This window comes from Anolis carolinensis, chromosome 6, assembly GCF_035594765.1.
Source record: "Anolis carolinensis isolate JA03-04 chromosome 6, rAnoCar3.1.pri, whole genome shotgun sequence".
NCBI classification, from domain to species: domain Eukaryota; kingdom Metazoa; phylum Chordata; class Lepidosauria; order Squamata; family Dactyloidae; genus Anolis; species Anolis carolinensis.
The window spans coordinates 116,585,336-116,598,825 of NC_085846.1; the positions used below are offsets into that span (position 1 = coordinate 116,585,336).

The window sequence follows — 13,490 nt, forward strand, 5'->3', positions numbered from 1 at the left end:
GCTGTGCCACAGCCCGGTACTTACTAAACTTTACTTAGTGGATTCTTTCACCTCTGCATGGTGCTTGGGTGAAAAGGTGTCCCACAGCTGGGGTGCAACACTACCATAAATACACGGAAAGGGTTTATTAAACTGCAAAAACTTTGTCATTCTGAGAAGAAACTCATCCTGCAGCACATTTTGTGATAATTTTTCAATGAATCTCTCATCATCAAGTCTCAACCCCTTCCACATACTTTGTGGCACGAAGTTCCTGGGATGGAACAACTACAGTAGAGTCTCACTTATCCAAGCCTCGCTTATCCAAGTTTCTGGATTATCCAAACCATTTTTGTAGTCAATGTTTTCAATATATCGTGATATTTTGGTGCTAAATTCGTAAATACAGTAATTACAACATAACATTACTGTGTATTGAACTGCTTTTTCTGTCAAATTTGTTGTATAACATGATGTTTTGGTGCTTAATTTGTAAAATCATAACCTAATTTGATGTTTAATAGGTTTTTCCTTAATCCCTCCTTATTATCCAAGATATTCGCTTATCCAAGCTTTCAAAGTCAGGACCACACAATTAAACAGGAAATAACACTTTCAAACCAGGAACAGAACCATTTTTCAAATTTTGTGGCATGTTTGTTGTTTATTCGTTCAGTTGCTTCCGACTCTTCGTAACCTCATGGACCAGCCCATGGACTTAGTGTAATATAAAGATCAACCGAATGAAAATGATGCAAAATGGAAAGATTTTAAATGCCCTTCCAAATGGTCCATCTCTTTCTTGAATGGTGGGACCCAGAACTGGACACAAGTTCATTCCAAGTCAGGAAGATATAGTCCAACATTCAAAGCACTGTATTACCAAACATAGACCACACAATGGGGTAGAAAGCATGGTGTTTATTGCTATGAGAAAAACAGACAGAGTAAGGGTCTCTATACAATAAATCGGAGAGGATATTATTATTATTATTATTATTATTATTATTATTATTGACAAAACAGCATAGTATAACACAGCAAACGAGATATATATGCTAGATTTCGTATCACAAAATCACAAGTTGAACAGTGTTGTTATTATTATTACTTATCCATGCTAAACGGGCCGGCAGAACTTTGGATAAGCGAATATCTTGGATAATAAGGAGGGATTAAGGAAAAGCCTATTAAACATCAAATTAGGTTATGATTTTACAAATTAAGCACCAAAACATCATGTTATACAACAAATTTGACAGAAAAAGTAGTTCAATACGCAGTAATGTTATGTTGTAATTACTGTATTTACGAATTTAGCACCAAAATATCACGATACATTGAAAACATTGACTACAAAAATGCCTTGGGTAATCCAGAACCTTGGATAAGCGAGTCTTGGATAAGTGAGACTCTACTGTATTATTATTATTATTATTATTATTATTATTATTATTAATTCATTTCTATCCCACTTTTCTCTCATGGGTGGGATTCAAAATGGCATGCAGCATATAAAATGTCAGAGTATTTGCAGCGCAGCAGTAGTTGGATGGAAGCAGTGGAACGCAGAACGAAGAGACACTCAGAGACGTTGATAAAACTATTTACAAAGTTTTACTGTATGCAACAACAATCAACACAAACAGACTTGCAGACAACAGATGAACACAGGACTGCTCTGTTCTCCGACAGAACTTGACTCGAACTCTAGGCAGACAGAACTCAACTGAACTGAACTAATGCAATCGTTATGCACAAACACTTGTGTCTGGATACTCCCTAGTTCCAGCCACGCATCAAGGTCATCATAGCTTCTTGGCAATTAACTCTTTCCACATAATGGTACAATCTGGATGATGCAATCAGTTGCAATACAAGCACGGCACAAATTGCATTTAAACACTATGAATACACAAATCCCACATTAACAATTAATTTATACAAATACATCCGACCACAATGCATAATCAATTGAAACATCATATTAAAAAACCCAATTAACATATCAAATAAAACTATAAGTACAGCAAAGATATCCATAACCTCTGGCCACTGAAGTTATTTGTCAAATATTATCAAAATATTCACAGACTGGCAGTGCTCAATTATGGACACTTGTGTTTATCATCCAGAGCTGCCTGCAAGAAGAGGGGGAGCTTTACACACAAACTATACCATATCCAGACTTAACTCCATTTCGATTCCATTTTGTCAAATCGATGCAGTTTGACATCATTCTCATTGCTATGCCTGGATGCTATGGTCTCCTGTGGTTCCACCACCAGCCATAGGAGAGTATTGCCCAATCTTCGGAGGTCCCTTTGTTGCTCCCTTCTTGCTTTCCATTCTCCACTTCTTCCACCAGGCCTTGGAGATCCTTGATCTTGGCACCGACATGACTTCATTGGCATCCTAAACAAAAGGAAAACACATACGAGATGATTGTGACAAAAGCGGAGGAGAGGAGGAGCAAAGCAGGAGGGATGGGTCCTTGCCTCAACATCATCATCATCATGATATTCTTATTCTTATTCCAATAGTGGGTGAGAGAAGAAGAGCTAGAGGGATTGATCCTTGCATTACCATCATGTTGTTGTTGTTGTCGTAGTTCTTATTCCAAAAATGGGCATTACACTTGTATCATCATCATGATACCATTATTATTATAACTATTACTATTTTTTGTTAGAGTCTTATTATTATTCCAAGAGTGGGTGAAAGGAGAAGAGCAGGAGAGGTGATGCCTGCATCACCACCACCACCACCATCATATTATTATTATTATTATTATTATTATTATTATTGACACAACGACGTTGTATGACACAGCAAACAAGATAGATATGCTGGGTTTCGTTTCACAAAACCACAAGTCGAACACTTCCCAAGCGTCTAGGACTGTGTGATGTATTTTCGGATGATGCGGGCAGATCCCAGCAGGGTGGCCTTTTGCAGTTGGCAGATCGTAATTTTGTCAATGTCTATTGTTTCCAAATGCCGGCTGAGATCTTTTGGCACGGCACCCAGTGTGCCGATCACCACTGGGACCACCTGCACTGGTTTCTGCCAGAGTCTTTGAAGTTCAATCTTGAAGTCCTGAGAGCGGCTGAGTTTTTCCTGTTGTTTTTCATCAATGCGACTGTCACCTGGGATGGCAACATCACCACCGCCACCACCATCACCTTATTATTATTATTATTATTAGTAGTAGTAGTAGTAGTAGTAGTAGTAGTAGTAGTATTATTAATTATTATTGTGACACAGCAAACAAGATAGATATGCTGGATTTTGTATCACAAAATCACAAGTCAAACACTTCCCAAGTGTCTAGGACTGTGAGATGTATTATTATTATTATTATTATTATTATTATTATTATTATTATTATTTCATTATGACACAACAAACAAGATAGATATGCTGGATTTTGTATCACAAAATCACACGTCAAACACTTCCCAAGTGTCTAGGACTGTGTGATTTATATTATTATTATTATTATTATTATTATTATTATTATTATTATTATTATTATTATTTCATTGTGACGCAACAAACAAGATAGATATGCTGGATTTTGTATCACAAAATCACAAGTCAAACACTTCCCAAGTGTCTAGGACTGTGTGATTTATATTATCATTATTATTATTATTATTATTATTATTATTTTATTATGACACAGCAAACAAGATAGATATGCTGGATTTCATATCACAAAATCACAAGTCAAACACTTCCCAAGTGTCTAGGACTGTGTGATGTATTTTCGGATTATTATTATTATTAATATTATTATTTTATTATGACACAGCAAACAAGATAGATATGCTGGATTTCGTATCACAAAATCACAAGTCAAACACTTCCCAAGTGTCTAGGACTGTGTGATGTATTTTCGGATTATTATTATTATTAATATTATTATTTTATTATGACACAGCAAACAAGATAGATATGCTGGATTTCATATCACAAAATCACAAGTTAAACACTTCCCAAGTGTCTAGGACTGTGTGATGTATTTTCGGATTATTATTATTATTAATATTATTATTTTATTATGACACAGCAAACAAGATAGATATGCTGGATTTCATATCACAAAATCACAAGTCAAACACTTCCCAAGTGTCTAGGACTGTGTGATGTATTTTCGGATTATTATTATTATTAATATTATTATTTTATTATGACACAGCAAACAAGATAGATATGCTGGATTTCGTATCACAAAATCACAAGTCAAACACTTCCCAAGTGTCTAGGACTGTGTGATGTATTTTCGGATTATTATTATTATTAATATTATTATTTTATTATGACACAGCAAACAAGATAGATATGCTGGATTTCATATCACAAAATCACAAGTCAAACACTTCCCAAGTGTCTAGGACTGTGTGATGTATTTTCGGATTATTATTATTATTAATATTATTATTTTATTATGACACAGCAAACAAGATAGATATGCTGGATTTCATATCACAAAATCACAAGTCAAACACTTCCCAAGTGTCTAGGACTGTGTGATGTATTTTCGGATTATTATTATTATTATTATTATTATTATTTGATTATGACACGACAAACAAGATAGATATGCTGGATTTCGTATCACAAAATCACAAGTCGAACACTTCCCAAGTGTCTAGGAATGTGTGATGTATTTTCAGATGATGCGGGCAGATCCCAGCAGGGTGGCCTTTTGCAGTTGGCAGATCGTAATTTTGTCAATGCCTATTGTTTCCAAATACCGGCTGAGATCTTTTGGCACAGCACTCAGTGTGCCCATCACCACCGGGACCACTTTTAATAATAATAATAATAATAATAATATTTTCTTATTAGGATATTATTATTATTCCAAAAGTGGGTGAGAGGAGAAGAGCAGGAGATATGATACCTGCATCATCACCACCACCACCACCATCATCATATTATTATTAATATTATTGTTATTTATTATTATTATAGCAAAAAGTGGGCAAAGGAAGAAGAGCTGGAGGGATGGTGCCATTATCATCATCATCATCATCATGTTGTTGCTGTTTTGTTGTTGTTGTTACTATTATGATGATGCCAAAAATTGGTAAGAAGAGAAAAGGGGTGGGATGCATTTTTGCGTGTATTCATAGAGTTGAAAGAGACCCCAAGGGCCATCCTGTCCATCTCCATGCTGTCATGAAAGAAGACACAATCAAAGCCCTCCCGACAGATGGCCATCCAGCCTCTGCTTAAAAACCTCCAAAGAAGGAGGAGACTACAATTGAGAATATTCCCCTGTGAAACAGCGATAACTGTCAGGAAATTCCTCCTAATGTTTAGGTGGGATCTATTTTCCCGGAATGCGAAACATGGAAACGGATCCAAGATTCACGCTCAGTACTCACAGCTGGATGGTCGGATGCCGTTTTCTCCAACACGGGAGCCGTGGCCGAAACTGGACTGGTTTCCACTGACCGTGGCCCTTTGGTAGCCACCAGGAAGAGATAGCTTGCCAAAAACACCAGCCAGAACCTTCCCATGGTTTCTGATCCCTCTGCGCACAGAGAAAGATGCTTCCGATGCTTCTTCGAGCTGTCTCTAAGGCAGCCTTCCAGCTCTTGGCTTTGGGCTTTTATCAGGAAACCCTTTTCTCTTTACCCGAAACCGGAAAGACATTTGCACATCATGTCAAAACCGGAATTTCCCAACGCATGGCTCTCATAAACAACGTCGCCGCTGTTGCGCATGGCTCAACCGTCTGCCTTTCCCAATCCTGTCATGCATTCTGTATAGACATGCTTCACTTACTACCATGTTTCCCTGAAAATAAGACAGTGTCTTATATTAATTTTTGCTCCCAAAGATGCGCTAGGTCTTATTTTCAGGGGATGTCTTATTTTTCCATGAAGAAGAATTCACATTTATTGTTGAACAAAAAATGAACATTTATTATATACTGTACAGTAGTTGTCATCACAAACCAGCATAACCAGACAAACTGAATCCTATCAAGAATTTCTTGTTACTACCATTATTTCCATGTACAACTGGTAGGTACATTTACCCATCCTGCATACTTCCAAACAAAAACTTTGCTAGGTCTTACTTTCGGGGGAGACCTTATATTTAGAAATTCAGCAAAACTTCTACTAGGTCTTATTTTTCGGGGATGTCTTATTTTCGGGGAAACAGGGTAAGTAGCATAGTCATATGCCTGCCATGTATCTCAAAATCTTGGTGCCACAAACTCTCAAACACCGATCATTGCTCATCAAAAAGATGTTCAAATGCCCAAGAACATACTGCTAGGTCAGGAATATATCGTCCAACACTCAAAGTATTGTACAGTAGAGTCTTACTTATCCAACATAAACGGGGCGGCAGAACATTGGATAAGCGAATAGGTTGGATAATAAGGAGGGATTAAGGAAAAGCCTGTTAAACATCAAATTAGGTTATGATTTTACAAATTAAGCATCAAAACATCATGTTTAACAAGTTTGACAGAAAAAGTAGTTCAATACATAGTAATGCTATGTAGCAATTACAGTAGAGTCTCGCTTATCCAACATTCGCTTATCCAACGTTCTGGATTATCCAACGCATTTTTGTAGTCAGTGTTTTCAATACATCGTGATATTTTGGTACTAAATTCATAAATACAGTAATTACTACGTAGCATTACTGCATATTGAACTATTTTTTCTGTCAAATTTGTTGTATAACGTGATGTTTTGGTGCTTAATTTGTAAAATCATAACCTAATTTGATGTTTAATAGGTTTCTCCTTAATCTCTCCTTATTATCCAACATATTCTCTTATCCAACATTCTGCCGGCCCGTTTAAGTTAGATAAGTGAGACTCTACTGTACTGTATTTACGAATTTAGCACCAAAATATCACAATGTATTGAAAACATTGACTACAAAAATGCATTGGATAATCCAGAACATTGGATAAGCGGGTGTTGGATAAGTGAGACTCTACTGTATTACCAAACACAGACCGCACAATTGGGTAGAAAAACATGGGTGTTTATTGGTAGGAGAAAGGACAGACAATAAATCAGAGATACAGTAGAGTTTCACTAATCCAAGCTAAACGGGCCAGCAGAAGCTTGGATAAGCGAATATCTTGGATAATAAGGAGGGATTAAGGAAAAGCCTATTAAACATCAAATTAAGTTATGATTTTACAAATTAAGCGCCAAAACTTCATGTTATACAACAAATTTGACAGAAAAAGTAGTTCAGTACGCAGTAATGTTATGTTGTAATTACTGTATTTACGAATTTAGCACCAGTATATCATGATATATTGAAAACATTGACTACAAAAATGTCTTGGATAATCCAGAAGCTTGGATAAGCGAGTGTTGGATAAGTGAGACTCTACTGTATTACCAAACACAGACCACACAATTGGGTAGAAAAACATGGTGTTTATTGCTAGGAGAAAGAACAGACAATAAATCAGATATACATTCAATTACAGACACTTTTGTTTTGTTTTGTTGGCTGTAAGAAAAGGTGGAGAGTAACACACAAACCATTGCATATCCAGATTGATACCATTTCAATTCTATTTTGTCAAATCAGTGCAGTTTGGCACCACTTTCACTGCTATGGTTCAATACTATGGGCTCCTGGGAGTTGTAGTTTGGTGAGGAACTAGCCCTGTTTCGTAGAGAAGGCTCAAGACGATGTCAAACTACAACTCCAACAACAAAGCGGTGCCAATTCGTTTGACAGTGTTTCACCTGCTCTCGCTCCATTACACCAAACCCTGGCATGTGTAGTTTGGCAAAGATCTTAATATTCTCTGCCATTGAGCTCTAGAATTCCAAGCACCTCTCAAACTACAAATCCTAGGGCTCCAAGGCAATGAAAGTGGGATCGAAGTGCAATACCCATGCGATGTGGATACGCCCCATGAGACAAACTTGGGGTTTCGCCGGGTGCAAAGAGGTTGAATAAAGGCTGAGGTTTTTCTAGGCAGGGGGGAAATCTTTTGAAAAATCCCACCTCTGCCACCAAATTGCAAAGATGTGGAGGAGTTTCTATTAATTAATTATATTTATATTATCTATATATATAAAAGGGTAATGAAATTTCGGCCTAGGACAAAACAACAAAACTACACATCCCAGAAACACTAAACTTGGCAGCACAACCCCTCATCCATGCCTCTACGTTCATGCAACAAAAAGAAAAGAAAAATAAAGTCCTAATTAGAAGGAAAGGAATAATTGTTTTTATCCAATTGCTGCCAGTTAGAAGGCTAAGCTCCACCCACTTGCTCTCCTAGCAACCCACTCAGCCCAGGAGACAGGCAGAGTTAGGCCTCACTTAGGCCTCTTCCACATTGCCTATAAAATACAGATTATCTGATTTGAACTGGATTATATGGCAGTGTAGACTCAAGACCCTTCCACACAGCTATATAACCCATTTATAATCTTATATTATCTACTTTGAACTGGATTATCTTGACTCCACACTGCCATATAATCCACTTCAGTGTGCAGTCGGACACAACTGGACTTAATGTGTGTAGAAGGGGCCTCATATAATCCAGTTCTAAGCAGATAATATAAGATTATAAATATACAGTAGAGTCTCACTTATCCAACATAAACAGGCCGGCAGAACGTTGTGTAAGTGAATATGTTGGATAATAAGAAGGGATTAAGGAAAAGCCAATTAAACATCAAATTAGGTAATCATTATACAAATGAAGCATCAAAACATCATGTTATGCAACAAATTTGACAGAAAAAGTAGTTCCATGCGCAGTAATGCTATGTTGTAATTACTGTATTTACAAATTTACCACCAAAATATCACAAAGAATTTAAAACACTGACTACAAAAACATTGACTACTAAAAGGCAGACTGCGTTGGATAATCCAGACCATTGGATAAGCGAATGTTGGATAAGTGAGATTTTGCTCTACAGGGGGAAACCTTTACCCTTTACCTTAACTACCACCAATTCCTCAATACTTTATTTCCCATACCACCATACTTTGCCACAGCAACGCGTGGCCGGGCACAGCTAGTTGATATATATTTTATATCCGCTGCCACCAGTTATTAAAGATGTTTTATTTAAATGTTGCCACCAGAGGTAAAGATGTTTATAAGGCGGCCACCAGATGTTAAGGGGATTATCAACTCTTGCCACCACTATGGGATGATATAGCCACTGGCTACTTAGAGAGGAGACTTTTAAAATTTTATTTTTCTTCTTTCTTGTTTGCTTTTGATGGTAATATAGATTTCAGAGACTGAGATGTTAAAAAGAACAATAACACGTTTATTCAGGCACAAGCTTAAAGGTTACAGTAACTTCTTTAGAGGCACTTAGATTAACAGTTGCAAAGCTATATTGAGATGTTTCAAACTTTGAAATACTACTTCCTCCTTTACTGCTTTAACCTGCAGTCACCCTGTGAATTTCAATCACAGACTATCTGTTCCTTATCTGGAAACAGGCTAACTTAAAATAAGTCACCAAACTTATTTTAAACTGACTTTTAAAACGCAACTAAACATGACATCTGTAAACTAAAAAAAATCACACTTCGTTACACCTGGCATCAAGAAAAACGTTCCTACAAAGGAAAGGATCAGAAGCAAGACGATCGGCAGGAAAGGTGTCCGATGAATCGATGGTCTCAGGAAGACAGCCGGATTGGGATGACGAATATGGGGGTGTTCTTGTCCTTGCGCAGAAAGGTGTAGGCTCCAATCCTATACACTGGCCTCTTTGGTTTCCGCCTGTCCCTCCAGGGCTTGTAGACCCTTGATCTTGGCACCAACACAGGTACGTTGGCGTCCTTCAAAAAGATAAAAAGGAAACAAGAAGATGATGCCAAAAGTGCGCAAGAGGAGGAGGAGGAGGAGAGCTGGAGCCTTTGCACAGAATCATAGAAATGGAAAGGACTCCCAATGGTAATCTAGTCCAACACACTTCTGCCAGGCAGGAAGACACCATCCAAGCCCACTGTACTGATGGCCATCCAATCTCTGCTTAAAAGCCTCCAAAGAAGGAGACTCCACTAGACTGTTGTTGTTGTTGTTGTTGCTGCTGCTGCTGCTATTATTATTATTATTATTATTATTATTATTACAGTAGAGTCTCACTTATCCATTCTGGATTATCCAACGCATTTTTGTAGTCAATGTTTTCAATATATCGTGATATTTTGGTGCTAAATTCATAAATACAGTAATTACAATATAACATTACTGCGTATTGAACTACCGTATATACTCAAGTATACGCCGACTCGAATATAAGCCGAGGCACCTAATTTTACCACAAAAAAACTGAGAAAACATTGACTCGAGTATAAGTCGAGAGTGGTAAATTTCAGAAATAAAAACAGATACCAATAAAATTACATTAATTGAAGCATCAGTAGGTTAAATGTTTTTGAATATTTACATTAAGCTCAAATTTACGATATGGCTGTCCAACTCTGATTAAATCATTATTCTCATCTTCTTCAATGTAAATGTGCTTATGTATCCTTTTAATAATAATAGAGTAAAATAATACATGTAATAATAATAATAATAAATACAGGAAAATAATACATGTAGTAATAAATAGAGTAAAATAATAAATATAATAATAGGATCAGAGTGAAATAATAAATGTATTATTATTAATAATAAAAATAGAGTAAAATAAATGTAATAGTAGCAACAATAATAGAGAAAATAATAAATGTAATAATACAAATAATAATAGAGAAAAATAATAAATGTATCATATATTCTCAAGGATAAGCTGACCCAAATATAAGCCAACCAGGACCCTCACCGGAGTATAAGCCGAGGGCTTTTTCAGTCTTAAAAAAGGATTGAAAAACTAGGCTTATACTCGAGTATATAGAGTACTTTTTCTGTCAAATTTGTTGTATAACATGACGTTTTGGTGCTTAATTTGTAAAATCATAACCTAATTTGATGTTTAATAGGCTTTTCCTTAATCCCTCCTTATTATCCAAGATATTCGCTTATCCAAGCTTCTGCCGGCCCATTTAGCTTGGATAAGTGAGACTCTACTGTACTATGTTTATTTATATCCCACTTTTTCTCTCCATGCAGAGACTCAAAGTAGCTCACAATTAAAAGCATTACAACACAACTTATCATTTATCCAACATAAACGGGCCGGCAGAACGTTGGATAAGCGAATATGTTGGATAATAAGGAGGGATTAAGGAAAGGCCTATTAAACATCAAATTAGGTTATGATTTTACAAATTAAGCACCGAAACATCGTGTTTAACAACAAATTTGACAGTAAACGTTCAGCATGCTGTAATGCTACATAGTAATTACTGTATTTACGAATTTAGCACCAAAACATCACAATGTATTGAAAACATTGACTACAAAAACATTGACTAATAAAAGGCAGGCTGTGTTGGATAATCCAGAACGTTGGATAAGCAAATGTTAGATAAGTGAGACTCTACTGTATTATGTTTATTTATATCCCGCTTTTTCTCTCCATGCGGAGACTCAAAGTAGCTCACAATTAAAAGCATTACAACACAACTTAAACTATACCAATATAAAAAGATTAAAACACCATTAAACATCATTAATATTAAAAAACAATTCAGGTTAAATCCATAAAAGCAGTGTGGCATACATCTCACCTCATTAAAACAGTGGATGTGGCTCTTAATGAGACATGCCACATTGTCTACACCTGGCATTGCTGGAGAAATTATACCACTACTGCACCACCTGATATCAGTCGGGAAGTAGGAGGCTGTAATGAAAGGACCAAGGTACTGACATCTCCAGCCCATCCTCTATTCTGGTATCAACCAGCATGTCAACGTCTTAAATCAAGAAACAGCTTCCTAAGATCTGCAGAGATATTTGCAGGAACTCCTCAGCAAGCAAGAGTCCAAAAGTGGCAGGCTAAAACCCAGAATCACAACCAGTGGCTTAGACCGGATGAGAGACTCCCTCCTGGGCACACAGAAGAATGGGCGACTTGGAAGGTGCTGAACAGACTATACTGTGGCACAATGAGATGCAAGGCCAATTTTAAGAAATGAGGCCACAAAGTGGAGTCCACGACATGCGTGTGTGGAGAAGAGCAAATCACAGACCATTGTCTATAATGCGGCCTCAGCCCTGCCACATACACAGCCACACCAGAGGCACTCCAAGTGGCCTACTTCTGGTCAAAGGAAATTTAGGATAATACAAAGTTTTTAACTTTGTGTTTTTTTATACATTACTAGCTGTGACCGGCCACGCATTGCTGTGGCAAGGACTTAATTTTTCTTTTCTTTTTGTTGTATGAATGTAGAGGCATGGATGAGAGGTTGTGCTGTCAATTTTCGAGGTTGTGGGGTGTTTAGTTTAGTTGTTTTGTCCGGTGCCGTGATACCATTACCCTTTTATATATATAGATAACTGTATTCTCAATTTGCTTCTGACACGATAACTAAATGTTAGCGGTACCCTCATCTATGGCCCTGGATCTCTATCTTGAGCCCTTCTGAAATTGATCAGTGGATTCACACTCGCTACTCACAGCAATGTTTTGGGATGCCGTCCCCTCCAATGCAGGAGCCGAGATCGAAGCCGGGGTTGCTTCTGCAGACGGTGGCCCTGGGGTTTCCGCCCCAGAAATGGCAGCCACCAGGAGAAGGTAACTAGCCAGAAACACCAGCCAGAGCCTTCCCATTGTTTGCGCTCCCTTTGCGCACAGAGAAAGATGCTTCCGATGCCTCCTCAATCTGTCTCTAAGGCAGCCTTCCAGCTCTTGGCTTTGGGCTTTTGTCAGGAAACCTTTTTCCTCACCAGAAACTAGAAAGACCATTGCCCAAAATCTCAATATCGGAATTTCCCAACTCACAGCTCTCACAAACCACAAACCGCTGTTGCGCATAGCTCAACCGTCCGCACAGCTCAACTGTCCATCCCAATTCTTTCATGTATCGTATTATTATGATTACCGTATGTACTCGAGTATAAGCCGACCAGAACGTAAGCCGAGGCACCTAATTTTACTACAAAAAAACCTGGGAAAACATTGACTCCAGTATAAGCCGAGGGTGGTAAATTTCAGAAATAAAAATAGATACCAATAAAATTACATTAATTGAGGCCTCAGTAGGTTAAATGTTTATGAATATTTACATAAAGCTCAAATTTAAGATAAGACTGTCCAACTCTGATCAAATCATTATTCTCATCTTCTTCAATGTAAATGTGCTTATGTATCCTTTTAATATAAATACAGGAAAATAATACATATAGTAATAAATAGAGTAAAATAATAAATGCAATAATAATAATAATAATAATAATAAGATCAGAGTGAAATAATAAATGTATTATTATTATTATTATTATTATTATTATTATTATTATTATTATTAATAATAATAGAGTAAAATGAATGTAATAGTAGCAACAATAATAGAGAAAAATAATAAATGTAATAATACCAATAATAATAGAGAAAAAT

At 36.8% G+C, this 13,490-nt stretch overlaps 2 long non-coding RNA genes across 2 annotated transcripts; both read right to left on the bottom strand.

Moving 5' to 3' along the window:
• Positions 1-1,577: 1,577 nt before the first annotated feature.
• Positions 1,578-6,045, bottom strand: LOC134299955 (uncharacterized). Its single transcript, XR_010007205.1, has 2 exons — positions 5,379-6,045; positions 1,578-2,394 (listed from the first exon to the last, which is right to left on the bottom strand). It is a non-coding gene; the product is annotated as an uncharacterized LOC134299955 (long non-coding RNA).
• Positions 6,046-7,400: 1,355 nt separating this feature from the next.
• On the bottom strand, positions 7,401-13,320 carry LOC134299956 (uncharacterized). The gene is made up of 2 exons (XR_010007206.1): positions 12,552-13,320; positions 7,401-9,816 (listed from the first exon to the last, which is right to left on the bottom strand). It is a non-coding gene; the product is annotated as an uncharacterized LOC134299956 (long non-coding RNA).
• Between the last annotated feature and the right edge of the window lie 170 nt (positions 13,321-13,490).